The 18,566-nt window shown below is 44.2% G+C and overlaps 1 long non-coding RNA gene across 3 annotated transcripts in view; it reads right to left on the reverse strand.

Annotated features, from left to right (window-relative positions):
• Positions 1–12,231, reverse strand: part of LOC144680348 (uncharacterized) — a 76,952-nt gene extending 64,721 nt beyond the window's left edge. For 2 of the 3 annotated variants that reach the window (XR_013576546.1, XR_013576544.1), the window contains exons 1-2: positions 12,099–12,231; positions 11,478–11,577 (exon numbers count right to left, since the gene is read on the reverse strand). This is a non-coding gene — a long non-coding RNA (uncharacterized LOC144680348). The remainder of the gene's footprint in view (positions 1–11,477; positions 11,578–12,098) is intronic. The other variant, XR_013576545.1, reaches the window with a different exon arrangement.
• Positions 12,232–18,566: the final 6,335 nt, after the last annotated feature.

Here is an 18,566-nt window from a genome sequence, read left to right on the forward strand (position 1 = left end):
CTGTGGTCTCTGGTTACCAATCCTTCTGCCACTCATAACACTTTCTTCTAAAGATACTTTCTCAATACCCTTCAAGATTTTACACACCTCTATACACTCTCCTCTCATCTTTCTTTGTCCTAACTGCAATTTCACTAGTCTCTCCATGTAACTGAAGTCTTTCATCCCTGGTAACTAGCAAACCTCCTCTGCACTCCCTCTAAGGCCTTAACAACCTCCCTCAAATACAGTGCCCAGAATTGGATACATTACGCCAACTGGGGCCCAACCAGTGTTTTATAAAGGTTTTACATCATTTCCTTGCTTTTGTACTCTGAGCCAAGGATCCAGTATCCAACTTGTCCTACCATCTTCAAAGACTTGCGTACTTAGATCCCTAGGTCTCTCTATTCCCAGACCCCACTTTATAATTGTACCATTTAGCGTATAATGTCTCTCCTCTTTCTTCCTACCAAAATGAATTACTTCACACTTTGTCTACACTTCATCTGCCATGTGCCTGTGCATCTCACTAGTCTATGGCCTCATGAAATCTGTTCCTATCCTCCCCAGTATTTAATACATTTCTGAGTTTCGTGTCACTTGAAAACTTTGCAATTATGCACTGTAGATCCAAGTCCTGGCCATTTATTTATAATAAAAAGAACAGAAGTCTCAACATTGACCCCTGAGGAACAACACTGTACAATTCCCACCAGTCTGAAAAACAGCCATTCACCACCACTACCCTACTTTCTGATCCCTTAGCTAGTTTATATTCACATTGCCACTGCCCCTTTAATTCAATGGCTTCAATTTTTCCAGCAAGTCTATTATTTGCCAACAAGTCTGTTATGTGGTAATTTACCAAATACCTTTTAAAAGTTCAAATACACAACATTAACCCCACCACACTGAGTACCCTCTCTGTTACTTCAAGAATTCAATCAAGTTGATCAAACATGATTTGCCTTGAACAAAACCATGCCCATTTTCATTTACTCATCCATAGTTTTCCAAATGTTAATTCATTCTGTTCCAGGTTAATGTTTCGAAAAGTTTACCCACCACTACCATTAGACTTACTGGCTTATAGTTGCCAGGTTTATCCCGTTCCCCATTTTTAAACAATGGTGTAATATTTGCAGTCCTCCAGTTCTGAGCCTTCGCTTCCATATCTAAAGAGAATTGAAAAACTGTGGCCAGAGTCTCCACAGTTTTCAACTTTACTTCACTTGGCAGCCTAGGGCTGCAGCCTATTCAGTCTGGTTGACTTTTCTACTTTGAGGACTGCCAATCTTTTAAGCGCCTCCACTTTTTCTATTTTTGTCCTATCCAATTTCTCTACCGTCTCCTTTTGTTTTTGTGACATTGGCAGCATCCTCTTCTTTGGTGAAGAAGATATGGAAAGAACTCTTTTAGTATCTCAGCCCTCTGCCCCATCTCCATTTCGATGCTTCATCCTACGCTTCCTTTGATGACTCTTTCACTTTTTAAATGTTAAGGTTTTCTTCTATGTTACCCGTTAATCTATTCTCATACTCTCTCATGCCCCTCTTATTTCCTTTTTCAATTGTCCTCTGTACTTTTTGTTCAGCTTTTTGCTTTACTGGAATATAAGCTTGACATTTATCATAAGCTTCTTTTATCTATTTCAGTTTAATCTCTATGGGAGAAATACTTGCTCACGTATCATCGTTTCAAGCAGCGCTACACAGTCAATGCCCATTGCCTTGGGGGCAGGCAGCTCCACAGACCTGCACAAATCATGTGGGTTTCTTCAATCAATGAGGAAACCCATGCAGGACACACAGATAGTGACCCATGGATTTGTCTGCCACCAGGGAATGGACATAAGTCTGGATAGCACCACTTGAAGAGGTGCTACACAAACAAATTTTTCCATCTATATCTTTAGTCTGACAGCTTAATCAGTTTGGTCTAGGCCATTCTAAAAGACTAAAATTTGGTAGAAATTGTGTGTGCATTGATATCCACAGTGCACTTTTCAAAAAATTCGATTCCATACTGTTGCAGCTTGATGGAGATCAGCAACTATCCAAATGCTCAATAGACACTAAATAATATGAAATAGCTCCGAAATTGGTTATCTGAAATGTATAGGCATTTAAGTAGAAATCTGGTGTGAATATCTGTATATGCAAGAGGCACTAAATATAAAGCAACTAAGTGATGTTGAATTTACTCAAGATATTGGTGTGATCACAGTTGGAGTGTCAGAGCTGATTCTACACTCCTACTGACCTGGAAGAGAGTGGCACTTATAGGGATTGCATCTTGGTAAATCACAATGGCAGAGCCCATGATTTTCCATCCATTCATTTAAACTGTTAAAAGCCACGGGCAGTGTGCCTACAATTTCCTGCAATGCATCCTATCAAATGCTGCACCTGTTGGGAGCATAGTCATGCAAATCCAGCTCCCTGCTGGAAGCACGGGAACGTGAAAACTACTCATTAAGGATTCAGTCCTATTAGGCATTTGGCCTGACCACTTTGTTTTTAAGAAGGATGTTAAAGGCATGGACAAGGTACATGAAGACTCACTAGAATGATCACAGCTTATAGACATGTAAAAGCAACCCAAGACTGAATTTTATTTCACTGAAACAGAGAGCATGAAGAAAAGGGTTTTTTTCAAAGGCTAAAAAATCGGAAAGGGCCAGATTGTGGGCTCATGAATTACGATGTGCAAGATCACCACGTCTGTCCAAGGTGACGCAAGCGGCACATAAATTTCATGCTGATTGCTGATCACCATGACTGTAGCATGCAGCACAAAGTTAAATGTGCTGCTGACTGGCTACATTCCCAGCAGGGGGCCCAGGTGTGAAGCTCACATGAGTTAAAGCTAGCCCACACCTCTTAAAGGGAAAGTGCCTTCTGGCTGCAGCACATGTTGGAGCTGTATCAAAACTATTCTCCCCACGGAATAAAACTACCAGTGCAGCAGCAGACCACAGAGTGCTTGCAGGTTCTCTAATGCTGCACTGGAGGCCGTAGTTCAGGGGGAGGGGGAAAGGAAAGGAGACATCGGGCTGAATTTTCACGCAGTCTGGGAGACTCAGCAGACCTTTAAAAGTGGCAGCTGGGACCCAATTCCACAATTCCTAGCCCCATTCCTAGCACCCTCAATTTTCACCAGCCCAGCTAAGGGTGTAGGCTGGTACAGGTTGCGAGCCCAAACCCTGCATCCCTAACCTGGCCAGCTTGGTTGCGGGGATAGGCATGTCCTAGTCTCTCACAATTTTCATAGACAAATCCAACCCGGCCAATTACCGCCTCATCAGTCTACTCTTGGTCATCAGTAAAGTAATGGAAGGGGTCATCAACAGTGCTATCAAGCGGCAATTGCTTAGCAATAATCTGCTCACTGACACCCAGTTTTGGTTCCGCCAGAGCCACTCAGCCCCTGACCTCATTACATCCTTGGCTCAAACATGGACAGAAGAGCTGAACTCCCGTGGTGAGGTGAGAGTGACTGCCCTTGACATCAAGGCAGCATTTGACCGAGTTTGGCATCAAGGAGCCCTAGCAAAACTGGAATCAATGGGGATCAGGGGGAAAACTCTCCACTGGTTGGGGTCATAACTAGCACAAAGGAAGATGGTTGTGGTTGTTGGAGGTTAGTCATCTCAGCTCCAGGACATCATTGCAGGAGTTCCTCAGGGTAGTGTCCTCGGCCCAACCATCTTCAGCTGCTTCATCAATGACCTTCCTTCTATTCTAAGGTCAGAAGTGAGGATATTTGCTGATCATTGCACGATGTTCAGCACCATTTGTGACTCCTCAGGTGCTGAAGCAGTCCATGTCCAAATGCAGCAAGACCTGGACAATATCCAGGCTTGGGCTGACAAGTGGCAAGTAACATTCACGCCACATAAGTGTCAGGCAATGACGATCTCCGACAAGAGAGAACCCAACCATCGCCCCTTGATGTTTGATGGCACTACCATCACTGAATCCCCCACTATCAACATCCTGGGGGTTACCATTGACCAGAACCTTAACTGGACGAGCCATATAAATACTGTGACTCCAAGAGCAGGTCAGAGGCTAGGAATCATGCAACGAGTAATTCACTTCCTGACTCCCCAAAGCCTGTCCACCATCTACAAGGCACAAGTCAGGAGTGTGATGGAATACTCCCCACTTGCCTGGATAAATGCAGCTCCCACAACACTCAAGAAGCTTGACGCTGTCCAGGACAAAGCAGCCCACTTGATTGGCACCACGTCCACAAACATTCATTCCTTCCATCACCTGCGCACAGTAGCAGCGGTGTGTACCATCTACAAGATGCATTGCAGGAATTCACAAAGGTTCCTTTGACAGCACCTTCCAAACCCATGACCACTACTGTCTAGAAGGACAAAGGCAGCAGATAAATGGTAACACCACCACCTGGAAGTTCCCCTCCAAGGCACTCACCATCCTGACTTGGAAATATATCACCGTTCCTTCACTGTCGCTGGGTCAAAATCCTGGAACTCCCTTCCTAACAGCACTGTGGGTGTACCTACACCACATGGACTGCAGTAGTTCAAGAAGGCAGCCCACCACTGCCTTCTCAAGGGCAACTAGGAATGGGCAATAAATGCTGCCCCAGCGAGCGAAGCCCACATCCCAAGAATGAATTTTTAAAATGCCAACCTATGGCACTTCCATGCCTATTCACCCAGTGTACACTCCATACAGGACCAATGAACCCTATAATAACAATAGATGCATGAAAGGATGTTTAAAAAAACACTTCTTCATAATTTTGTAATTTCTTTACAAAAATGTTTTTACTGCTGGCCCATAAAAGTGCTAAACATCCAGACCCTTTAAAGTACCAGTAGCTGAAACTGCAAATGCTTCACACCTCTTTATCATGCATGAATAAATGTTGTATGATGGACAGAATAGAGCACAAAGAAAAAGCTGTTGATCAAACAATATTTTTCCTTGGGTACAGATGATTCAACAGCTTAATGGATGTCTGGGCTCTCAGTAAAGAATGCATAATGGGGATTGGCTGAGAGCTCAGATATCTATTAGGGTGTTGAAAAAGATGCGCCCAAGGGGAAACATTCTTGGATTGATTGCTCTTTCTCTGTCATCTATTCTGCCCATTGCAGAATTTTTATTTATCCAAGATAAAAAGGTGTCAAGTGCTTAAAGTTTCAGCTACTGATACTTTAAAGGGTCTGGTTGATTGACACTTTTATAGGGCTGTAGTAAAAGCACTTTTTTAAGAAATTGGAAATTTATGAATTAATGACTTTTTAAAAATGTTTTTCACACATGCTGTTGCTACTCTATGGTTCAGTGGTTCTACACAGAGTGAATGGGCAAGGAAGTGCCATAGGTTGGCTTGGAGGGTATGAGTAGGTTTGGGGTTGGGTGGAGGGGCATGGATTGGCATAGAGGGTATGTGGCCATTGGGGGAGGGCAGTAGGGCCTAGCTTGTTATGGAGGGTATGAGGGGCCATTGGGGTAGGTGGAGGGACATAGATTTGCATGAAGGATATAAGGGACCATGCGGGGTGAGTGGGGGGAATGAGGTGACATAAGTTGGCATGAATGGGTCATGGGGAACGTGTGTGGGGTGAAGGGATGTAAGGGATAGGGGCAGAAGTCTGCTTTTTATTTTATTGATTTTTTATAACTGAGCACTGAGGCGGGCCTTTTAAAGAGCCCGCCTCGGCACCTGACACCCCTGGTGGCTGCCTCGAACTCTTTCAAGAGGAACAGACCTGTCTCCAGTTAACTCCTGCTCCCCCAGAACGAAAATCCCACAGGTACTTTGCAGGTACTTTAATCTGAGGCAGGCACGCCAAGCAGGAAATTTCCCCACTCCTGCTACCCGCCAATAGGATGAAAATCCAGCCCATCATGTTTTCAAGGAGGGCCATGAGTTCCTCCAGACATATACTGTGAAGGCAATGGGGGCCACACTTCAAGGAGTCCTGTCCTAAGGACCAGCTGCAGTGCCTAAAAAACTCAATAACCTTACATGTGTGGTCAAGATCAGAGGATGCATCTTCAAACCTCTTACACTATCACACCACCAATCGCACAATGCCCAATGTATCACACACCCATCACTCACTCATCAGTAATCTCTAGCAAACAGGACTGCTGCCTCATATTCTGATACCCCATTTCACCCTCACACACTTACAGCCTCACACCCACATCTTGCAGCTTTCACAGACTTCCAGTTATTCAGCTATGACAGGCACATCACACAAACACATTGCAACACACTCACTGACACCAGTCACTCTCTCTTGCAGGTCAAAGTGGCCTATCACAGAAGGAGCTAGTAGGATCCTACTGTGGACAGGTAAGCCTGCAGCTCCTGAGTCCCTTGGAGCAGATGGTGATGCAAATTATTGGTGCCATAGTGACTGAGGCCATTGCAATGAACATCACAGAGAATATCCAGGATGATGGTATATTCCTGCTTTATGCACCTTATTAAATCGCACTTCACCCTCATCCTGCAATCTAGCATAAAGTACAAGCTGCAGATCGTGTGACCATGGAGTTCTTTCTTTCCATCCAACCCCATCCCCTTCCTTCACCCTCAACCCTCCCTTCTGCATTTGTGCTTTTAGATACTCAACACCTGCCAACTAGCCAGCTATTGCAGTCTCATGGTGAAGGCCATGAACAAAAGCAGACATGTAATGAAGAAGCATCGTCACTTTATCTGACACTTGCAGTCACCTGTTCAGATACTGGTACTGTGCGTACTTTGGAGGATGGTATAGAGTCAGGATCTGCACATGAGCAGGACTGGGCTGCAGCTAATCCAGGGGGAAAGGATAGCACATATTCCAGCTTCCCAGAGGGCAAGATCACAGATGAGTTCCGCTGCAGCGGACTCGGGTGCGAACGTTGATGGAGTGGCCTACAGGAGAATGCTGATGGGTAAGCAGACAGGGATGTTTAGTCCACCAAGACGTGTCATAGGCCAGAATTTTGGGCTCAGCCAGTAGGGGCAGGGCCCGCTCACCGAGGCATAAAATGACGTGGGGTGATTTCGGGCGGGTGTCCCGACGTCACCCCGAGTCATTTAGATTTTCAGTTCGGCGGGCGCAATGCCGACTCGGCTGCGCGCCCGCCGAACTGTCAAAGACCTATTAAGGCCATTTAAAAACTAATTAAATCAATAAACTGAACTGCCCGTCCAACCTTAAGGTTGACGGGCAGGTGAAGAGCCCAGGCAGCCTTTGCATTTTTCATGGAACCTCATCCACAGGCGGGATAACGTTTCATGAAATGTTTATAAATTGAATTAAAATTTTTATAAAAATTCAATGACATGTCCTAGCTCATGTGACACTGTCACATGGGGGGACATGCCTTAAAATGTTTTCTTTCCTTTATTTAGCTTTCTAAAAGTTAAACTAATCTCCCTGAGGCACCTCTGTGCTGCAGGGAGATTTCTGCACTTCGCACGCATGCGTGAAAGAGCGCAGTCCCCGACTCAGGGAATCCCTCCCCGCCCGCACAGGGAGGGTTCAGCGCTTCCAGGCGTGCGTCACGCTGGGCAGGCTTTAATTGGCCCGCCCACATAAAATGGCGGCGAGCACCAGACTGGGGGCGCTGATCGGGTTCGCGCCCGCCCCAGCACAACTCCCCAGACGGGGGGGGATAATTCTCCCCATAGAGTCTGTCAAGCATCAATGACAAGTTCCAACATAGCACAGGACTATCTGCAGAGCTTGGAGCCCATCCCTTCCAGTGTGAAAGTAGTGGCTTATTCCATGCCTGCATTTGCAGATCCAACCGTGATGCAGCATCTGGTGACTGAATTCTCAGCTTCCATTGCAGCACGAACTGAAGCCACCCAATGTCAAAGAGCTGCAGTGGAGGCTTAGACTGTGGTCATGAGATCCATGCTTGTTTGTTGCTATGCAGGCTCAGACTGCTGCAAGCACTAAAAGGGGCTTGCAGACCCTTACCAACAGATTACTTGAATTGCTGAGGCACCGCCCTGGAGGAATGACAATGGCTCCCTGGTTCAAGAACTTGCCTGTCAGGAAGACAGCATTCATGCTCCCACCGCTGCCACTCTACCAGTATCGCTCCTGATGCCTCTTAGCATGCCAGCCCAAAATACCACATGCTAAGACTGTGCCATTTGAATATAGGCCCTCAAGGTCCAGAGATGCTCAAGGTCATCCTGCAAGGCCATCTACAGTCTTGCCCACTGAAAGTCAGCAACCTTCTACCCACCATGCTGTAACCACTGGGCTAGCACTGTGTAGAGAACCAGGACAGGCAAAGACACCTGCAAGCCAGACACTACAAGAAAGTAAAAGGATTTATATTCAGTTTTGTATGTGTTATTGGATAAAGTTGTTTTGGAATAGTTTTTTGTTCTGTCTTTCGTTTCAGGATTCTGGCCGAGAGATATTGTGATGTTCCATAACAGAGGGACAGCAAGGTGGGAAACTGTGGAGCAACAGTGATGTGGGAATGTTATCAGGGAATTCAGAGTATGATGAGCTGCTCACACACAGTCCATCTGGACTGATGGTATCATGGATGCCTCCAACCTTCCTTCTCCTCCTCCCAAGGTGCTCACCAAAGGCCTTGTGGCAAAGGCTGTGCCTGCATGACAGCTAAGTTGTGCAGAATGTAGTAGACCACCGTGAGTTTGGAGAGCCTTTCAGTGAGGGTGGCCCCTCCCTGAACAGTCCAGGTAGTGGAAGCATTATTTTTAAAAGCCAGGACTGGACGTGTTCCTGGCACAGTTCAGTGACATCCTCTTTGGTGAATCATAGCTGCCTCAGGCACTGGTCCTGGCTGAGGTGGAGGTAGGGGAAGTGCTCTGAGTCTGGCCTTTTACACATCTTGCCCTCAATTTGCCTCGTTATGGAAGACTCTTCAGCAAATTCACCCGAGTTATATTGTCTTGAATTATACCTCATACATGTCAAAAACCTTCTCAACCCCATCTTTTTGATCAAGCTTCCAGGTACCTATTCTAACTCTCCTACTTAGCATATTACCAATTTCTTTTTTTCTTTGACTTTTCTTTCCCTTTCTCTCTTTTCTCTCTCTGCCCACCCACCCACACACCCATTGCCATGGGGTCAGGGCTGTAAAATGTGACGAGCCATTCAAAAGTCCATTGACTTTGACAGGACAGTAAAATCTTGCCGGCATAAAATTCCATCCACTGTGTAAACCTACCTACAGACATTTATGATCTTAAAGTTGCCATATAAACCCCACTGCTTCTTACTGTTGGGAAAAGAATTGTCACCAATAATCCAATGTATTTCCTGCTCTTCTTCAAATGGGTCCTTAACATAATGGAAGATATAGATTGTAAAGGGGAGATTAGCTCCAGAGGTGGGTAAATGGTTATTCAGATAGATTGCCATCAGTGGGGTATGGATATAGAATAATAGATGGTTGGCAGTTAGCTACAAGGAAGTTACTGAATCTCCCTGTTCTGGAGAAGTCAAACTGCAAGGATAAAACCCAAGTATTTCATGTCATCCCAATTTGAATTGCTGTCATGGACCTGATGGTCATTCAAAACAATTATCCTAGTTGGGTTCTTTTCTGCTTGAGTTACTGGTTTTCGCTATTTTCAGTAAAGGTGAAAGTCATTCTAGATGTTGTAGGTAAAAAAGAGACAGGAAAGAGGTTGGACCACAGCATTACATGACCTCTGATACCAGGGATAGTTGAGTAATAGAGTACAAGAATATATTAGTATATGGCAGACGGAACATACCCCCTACATTCTCACATATATAAGTACATTATCTAGGAATGAACATACAGAAAAATAATTGCAAAATACCTTGTAATATCTTTGTACCTGTCATGTCTCAACTTATCTACCTCATGTTTCATATCATACTACATAAATCCTGCCAGCCTGCGTGACGTTGCCCTTTCTCTACTTAATTGATAGCTTTCATTCATAGTTTAAATGACTATAAAATTGACTGGAGTTCAAAAGACTGAATAAAGTCAACTATTTCTCACTTATTAACAAACATTTTAAAATTAAACTTTATATATATGTATTGTTTGCCTTTCAAAGCACAAACCAGATTAACGTCGGATGGATGAATAACATATTTAGTGCACGCTGAAGGCATCCGTTAAGCCTCCAGTATTGAGTGGGAGTAACGTTAAATAAGGGAAAAATGTGGTAGCAACAGCAAAGATGTAAAAGTAAGAATGCAATGTAAAGTTTTTTTTACCAGTAATGGAAAGCATAAAGTTTAAGGCAAAGCTGGCACTTGAGATATAATACCATAGGGCTACAGCACAAGCTTTAAAAAATCTTATAGCTCAGTGAAAATGTTATTATATTCTTGTAACCTCCTAGATAGGTTGTCCTGGTATTTAAGGGTGAATTTATCCTACAATATTAGTTTTACACAGACGCTAAAGTTGCAATATAAATCCACAGTCAAGACACAGCCTGACTCCAAGGAATTGATTTCCTGAAGGAGCCAATCTAAAGCTGTTTGATTTTGACACTGTGTTGTATGCAACGCCAGCATCAATTTACATATAACAGGGGCATCCCTTACGCTTCCTGGGCCCGTTTTAAATTCATCTGAAGTTAATTAAAATGTTTAGACTGTACAGCCACTGCTGTTCTTACCTTGTAAACATTTAAATATTTACTGCTGGGAGAACAGCTCTCCATATTTACGTGTGTATGTGTGTGTGTATGCGTGTGTGTGTATGCAGGTGTGTGTGTGTGTGTGTATGTACCCATGCATGGAGCTCTCTCTTGGGCAGAAGTATCAGGATTCCTGTCAAGCTGAGCGAATGAGATATTGCCTTGCTGGAACCCAAGGGGCAGCCGGTGGTGTAAGAGTATTAATGCAGCATTAATGCTACATTTCGCACATGTTGCGTTTTGCAACATTCGGAATCATCATTTTCTGACACTTTTCCTTAATATTCTAAGCTGCCTGTTTTATATACATTATAGTCCTTTTCCCCCATGCAATGAGAAATTCAGCAGCACAGGAGTTAAACTATATTCCTTGTTATAAAAGTTAATGTGTGCCGTTTTGTAGCTTCCTCTCTGCATTCAGAACATAGCCTGAGGACTATCCTGCTGAAGGGAAGTAATTTAGCTTATCCTATTCTACAGCCCCGACAGCTGCTTTTATTTTTTGTGGGGTCTTTTCCTCATTTAGTGCAACAAAGATTGTCCTCATAGCTTGACCTTCTAAATGACTGCAGGGCAGTGCCCTGATGCAAGTAAATAGATAACACACTCTATCAGAGATTTACAAATCATTGGAAAGTGCTGGGGTTGATAGTGGCATCAATCGAAGTTTGACACAGGCCGAGGTCACCCATCCATCTAACTAAAATGCCTGTGGTTACTAAAGGAAGACACTTTCTTTACCAGTGAAGAACTACGTTGATGAGAAATACTGTACTATCAGTTGATAAAACACCCAACTTTCCCAAGATCTACTGTACCTGAGAGTGTCTTTATTCCAAAGCCACTATCCCATTGGCAGACTATCCCAGGAGGGTATGAGTAACACAATTTCAATGCAGCTAATCTCTTCCTTTCGGTCTGCGATTAGAAATAGGACAAGACACTGAAATAGGTTAATTTGCCAACACAATAGTTTGCAAATGATGTCTTTCCTTCCACTTCTCTATCAGACAGAACAGGTTCCAAAAACATGGGAACCTGATGAAAACAAAAAGCCTTTGCGTTTTGCGAACCAGCTCTGTGTTGACATAAACTGAAGATGCAACTACAAAAAGTCAGAGCTTTGCAAAGCTGTTTTCAGATTTTTGTCTGTTTGTCTGTATATGTATGGAGGAATTTAATAGACCTTCCAGCAGCTACTGTTAAGTGCCTTGTGTGATTAATATGCTGAAAGAAGGTTTTCAAAACTCGGTGATATATATTAAAACAAAGAGTGCCTTCTTTCTCCCCGAATCACATTTTCAACATTTCTGTTTGCTAGTATTTTTAAAACCACACCTGTTGGGAAAATCATCGATACCAATATTTTCAATTTGCTGCAAATCCTGCAAAAAGCAAGGATTTTTGTTTTCCAATATGACCATGGACAGGATTTTTACCTCGTCGGGCGGGCGCGTCAGGTGGGCCCGGGAGCGGCTGCGAAACCAACTGCCACCTGCGATCGGGCCCCAGCCACGATTTCACGCTGGCTGGCCAATTAACAGCCAGCCAGCGTGAAACGCGCGCTGGGAGCCTCAGTACTGCCAGAGTGGGGGCGGGAGGAGCGCGAGCGCTGAAGTGTGCGCATGCGCGAGGGTATGCACAGTGAAAGCTCCCTGATGGCCTCAGGGAGCTGAAGATTTTTAACATTTAAAATAAAGAATTAAAAAATAAGGAAAACTCTCTCACTTGAGCAGGCACATGTTAAAAATTAGTTTTAAAAGCTTTTATTTATTTTTAAAAATCACTGGTCAAAACCTCATCCCACCCGTGGATGTGGTTTCACAAAAAATGCAAAGGCCGCTTGGCCGATTCGCCAGCCCGCCAACCGAAAGGTTGGACAGGCAGCGGAAAATTCAAGTTAATTAATTGATTAAGGGCTTTAATAGGCCTCTTAATTGTCAGCGGGTGCGCTGCCCCCTCTTGCACATGCCCACTGAGCGAAATATTGCGAGAGTGTGCAATGAAGTCTGGACACGCGCCCGACATCATCGCACACTATTTTACTCTCGCTCGGGTTGGGCATGCGCCCGCCCAACAAGGGAAAAATTCTGCTCCATATTTTCCAGTCAATTGAAATCCCAGAAACTGGAAATCACTGTAGTGACACCAAGGGTCAGTTCTTTGGATCAAAACAGATAAAGGCTGATGAAGCCATATTCTGACTGGTAGCACCTGGGACTCAACAACCCTGGTCAAGTAACAGCTTCTTAGGTACTGTAAGGGTTAATATGTATTGACTAGTCTGTCAAATAACACATTATCTGATCATTTATTTTGGTTACAAACATCAGCTCCTTGCTTAATTTTCCAATGTCAAGTGTCAAATGAAGCACGGCAGGTAATTCTGCAGAGAACAGAAAAACATGATGTTATTATCCTTTGAAGCTTCAAACAGCACTGGCCATCATTTGCATGAAATCACGTAACAAATACATAGGCCAGGATTTTCTGGTCACCGAGCGGACTCGGTGGGGGCAAGCAGGAGCAGCCACGAATTGGATCGCCGCTCGCAATTGAGCCAGCATGAATCACGCGCTGCAGCGCTCAGCACTGCCTCTATGTTGGGGAGGGGGGTTGCCAACGCGGAACTTCCTGCATGCGTGTGGGTGCATGAAGTAATAGCTTCCTGAGGCACAGAGCTGCACCAACCAAAATATTGCGTGAGTGCACAATGACGTCGGGACGCTCGCCCGATATCATTGCGCGTCATTTTATGCTCGCTTGGGGTGGTTGCGCACCCGCCTGACGAGCGCAACATTCTGCCCATAGGCCAACATGAGTTTTATTGGCCAGTCCTGTTTTATCACTATGCTAATTCGCTATGTTAATTTGTGTTGGCTGAAGCTAACCATTCATAAGTTAGCAAATAAACCTGCTATAACAGCGCTGTGGGTGTACCTACACCACAGGGACTGCAGCGGTTCAAGAAGGCAGCTCACCACCACCTTCTCAAGGGCAATTAGGGATGGGCAATAAATGCTGGCCACATCCCATGAATGAATGAAAAAAATTGTGGACACTGAAATGTTGAAGGAGTGAAATAAGTCAACAGCAGATGATGCCATCATGTAAATAGGAGTGCACGATAAAACACAATGTTACATTTGCCCCCTATTGTGCCAACTGTGTCCATAAAGTTGTTCACATCACACGTCTGGGTGCTTTGATTCTACAGTGTATGTTCCAGAAAGAAGTCAAAGCCCAGAGGGTGTTTCCTTCATGGCGGAGTTCAGCCCAGATGCATTTCTGGTTGGAGACAGCAACATGAAAATCCTTGAAATGAATGATGCTACAGCTCAATGGGCTTTCAGTGCTCAGACCACTTTCAGGCAATGACCAGAGACTTATAAAATCAAACAGGTTCCAAGTAGTTGAGAAATGGTAGCCAGCTGCTTGCTCAGCTGGGAGCTGCTGGAGTTCTTTCCAGTTGGTGTTAAATCAGCAGTCTGAGCTGTGAGGCTAAAACGATCCAAAAGGCGGGAAGCATGGCAGTCATATGATATGGTCCATTGATAAGTTTAAGTGCAGCCTCGCAAGCAGTTTCTGTGCTTCTGGCCAAAATCTATTATTTCCCTTAGCAGCGAAATGGTGGCTGTTAACACTTCTGTGGGTATAATGAGTTTCGATGTCTCTGTCTTTGTTATGGTCCTGGCTGGGGAGAGTCAGTTCATCTGTTAGTCATCTAGTTTTATGATTATAATGAGGCCTTACAATGGGGTGTGAGATTCCACAGGTTGAGAGTGGAATTCTTTTGTTCTTGTAACTTCTGTTGGTAGCTCCCAGAACAGATGGCCAATCTTGTGAGTCATGTGACCTGTAGCAGCCATTTTGTGGTTCAGCAGAAGTCCAATTTAAAATAGCAAAAAAAGAATAAAGTTTGAATGCACACAGTGTTGATTTCTTTACATGTCTTATTGACATGACAATAGACAGTGAAAATTGTTTGTGTGTCATGGGCATTATCAGATTGGAGATGGATTGGTAGCGGTGCACCTCAGTCAGTAATGCTCGATTCCTTTTTGTTTTTCTTTTGTACTTCTCCTTTTCATACATACGCATATATATTAGAAACCTTTAAAAACAAATTGATCTGGTATGGGAAACACAATATCAACATTTGCTAAGGATTTTCAAGTGATGCTAATTTGGCAAATAGCAAGGTCTGTAAAAAACTTCAGGAAAAGATAGGTGACCAGCATCAACAGATTGGTGGCAAATGTAAAGTAATGTGGGAAAGTGTGCAGTCATAGATTTTGAAGGAAAAATTTAAGGAATGGAACTGAAAAGTGTGGATGAACAGGTAGACATAAAGGCTCAAATCCATAACTTTTTGAAAGTATGATTTCCAGTAGATAAGCCTCATTATGTATTTTTGGCTGAGAGCCCAGGCATCCATTAGAGTACTAAAACACTTGAGCCCCAGGGAAAACATTGCTTGATTGACAGCCCTGGTTCTCGGATCGCTTCTGTCAATTGCACAATGTTGATTTACACAAGACAGAGGTTTCAAGTGCTTTTAGTTTTAGCTATTGATACTTTAAAGCATCTGGATGATTGACACTTTTATTGGCCTGTAATAAAAGGAAGGTTATTCTTAAGAAAGTGGAAGGTTATCAATGAATGACTTTTTAAAGCTTTTTTTAACACACCCTACTGTCATTATAGGGTTCATTGGTTCTGTATAGTGTATAGTGGTTGAATGGGCATAGAAATGCCATAGCTAGGCATGAGAGGCCATAGGGGGTGAGGCATACCTTTGCATGATGGCATGAAGGGCCATAGAGGTGAAGGCATACCTTGGCATGGGGGGCATGAGGGGCCATAAGGGTGGTAGGGGAGCATGAGGTGGCATGGATTGGACCTGGAGAGTGTATGGGGAGGGGTGAGGGTATGAGGGCTGAGGGCTATAGGGCCTTTCTTTCTCCATTATAATTGAGATGAAGTCCTACATCACCGCCTCCGCACCCAGCAGCCCCTGTGACTGCCTCTGAACTCTTTCCTGGGTCGGCTGTCCTGGCTGCAGCACAGACCTGCCTTGCCCCTGCCCGCACCCACCCCCACCCCTCACCCCACAATGAAAATCCCACCTTTCCTGGCATTTTCTTCCGAGTCAATCGGGCGGAGCTGAGGATTTCCCCAACTTCCGCAACTAAAATCCAACTCCATGTATCCATTCCTGTGAAGTTGAGCTCCTTCCCTTCTGATTCTGAGGGGAGATTGCTTTCATTGAGCCAAGACTGACAACTGGCAAATGTGGGAAGAACAAGATGATAAATTTGTACCAGACCACAATTAGAGCACTGTGGGCAGTTTTGGAGATCCCATGATCAAAAACATATCAAAGCCACAGAAAGTTAACATACTAAATCCACCAGGACAATGCTAAGGATGAGAAGCTATCTATTCAGGAGTAGGGAAATTGCGGAAGTATACCCGAGTCCCTTCATTCCTAAGAATGGCACCTCTCGGTTGCTGAGTGATGCACGAGGTAGAATTTCATGAGGGCTATCCCATCCCCCATTGTTACCTTCAACATAACCTTCCAAACCCATGATCCTCCACCACCCAGGAGAACAAGGGCAGCAGGCACATGGGAACACACCATCTGCAATTTTGTCTCTGAGTCACATAGCATCCTGACTTGGAAATACATCATTGTTCCTTCCCTATCACTAGGTTAAAATCCTGGAACTTCTTTCCTAACAGGTCCAACGCCACATGGACTGCAGCGGTTCAAGAAGGCAGCTCATCACCTTCTTGAGGGCAATAAAGGCTGGCCTTGCCAGCAATGCTCACACCTCGTGGACAAATTTAGGAAATGCTAGAGAAACATCTGTCATCCATTTAGACAGGTTTTCCAGGGTTTTAGCTTATCTTCCAATGACGTTACAGCAGGAAGATTCTACCTTGACGGCTCTTTTCACTGGTACAGAAGGCTGAGAGACAAATCTATAGAAGCCTTTAAAATCCAGTATGATTTTATGGAATCGCAGAATTGTTACAGTGCAGAAGGAGGCCATTCGGCCCATCATGTCTGCACCAGCTCTCCAAATGAGAAATTCACCTGGTGCCATTCCCCTGCCTTCTCCTCACAACCCTGCACATTCTTCTCAAATAACAGTCCAAATTCCCTTTTGAATGCCTCGATTGAACCTTTTAAAAGAACAGAGAAACATTTGAGCAGAAGGACTGGGATAAGCCAGTCTAGCCATAACGTGGGACAGTCAAGGTGGGCCAAATGGCCTCCTTCTGTGCTCTAATCGACTTTGCCGCTGCCCAACTAGAAGTAAGATATAGGAACAGCTCAGAATTGCATCAAATTTTGACCCAACCTTTGAAATGTCTGGCTTCTGCCCAGTGACTTCCAGTGAATGACATAGCGGAAAATTAACATTTCTTAAAACATATCCCAGTCTGCATGAGGGACTAGGCAATAGAAGGACAGGGAGGCAGATTGGGAAGATGTAATTAGACTGGGAGGAGGTTTGTGTGGGGTATAAACATGCTCTGGCATAGACCAACTGAACCAAATGGGCTGTTTCTGTGCTGAATATTCTAAATAATAACAATAAGAAGATTCTAAATAATAACACGTAATTTAAGACATAAATACATAATAATATGTAAACTCTAGAGAAGATAGACCCAATATCCTCAATCTTTCCTCATAAGTGGAATTGTCCTATGAGGAGAGATTGACAAGGCTAGGCCTGTATTGTTTAGATTTTGGAAGAATGAGAGGTGATCTCATTGAAGCATACAAAATTCATACAGGGCTCGACAGGGTGATGCAGGAACGGTGTTTCCGCTGTCTGGTGGGGATGGTGGGGTGGTGGGCGGTGGGGTGTGGTGGGGGTGAGGTCTAGAGTCCGGGGACACAGATTCAGAATAACTAGTAGGCCATTTAGGACTGAGATAAGGAGGGATTTCTTCTTTCACAGGGTGGTGAATCTTTGGAATTCTTTATCCTCTGTGGAGGCTCAGTCATTGAGTATATTCAAGACAGAGATCGATATATTTCTAGATATTAAGGATATCAAGAGATATGGGGATCGTGCAGAAAAGTGGCATGGAAGTGCAAAACCAGCCATGATCTAGTTGAATGGCGGAGCAGGCTTGTGGAGCCAAATGGCCTATGCCTGCTCCTATTATGTTCCTTTGTAATTCGGCCGCCCGATTTTAACCCGGGGCCAAGGCGCAGAGGCCTGAGCAGCAAAATAAATTCCCATGACGGGCAATGTGAAGCCTGGGCAATTTTCACTTCTGGGCTTCATTTAAATGCCCCGATGCTGTCTCCAACCTCATGCCCATGGGGATGGCATGGTGGCTGGTGCCCGGGGCTAGTGTCCGACCGTCATTTCAGCTCACAGTTCCCACCAGGACAGGCAGGATTAAAATTGGGGATAATGCCTTAAAAAATGTTTAAAATTTAAATTACAAATGATGAAAAGTGAGCTATTGGCTAGTTATTGTAAAAGGACATCATTAATCCTATAAAGCAAAGAACAAAAAATTGGTACTAATAAATTTTAAGGTTAATTTAGTCTGAAGACAGCAGAGGCTGGGTAAAGAGAAGTTTCAGGTGCCAGGATAGAACATAATAGGCACTGAAATAGTTCCAGGGGAAGATAAATTTGGACTATTAACGTTTCAACATTAATTTCAAAAAGCTTTTCCGCATAATATAGAAACATGCTGGAAAGAGGATTGTCAGATCAGCTAAAGGCTTCACTTGCTATCAGCAGATCAAATTATCTTTCCCCCTGCGGTTTTCTGCACACCAGGAGAGCTTCATTTTACTAATACTCACTTTGCATTACGCTCGTAAGAAAAAAGGTAATTTATATTTCTTTACAGATAGAGCT

The sequence above is a fragment of the Cetorhinus maximus genome, chromosome 5, assembly GCF_964194155.1.
Source record: "Cetorhinus maximus chromosome 5, sCetMax3.hap1.1, whole genome shotgun sequence".
Lineage (NCBI taxonomy): Eukaryota > Metazoa > Chordata > Chondrichthyes > Lamniformes > Cetorhinidae > Cetorhinus > Cetorhinus maximus.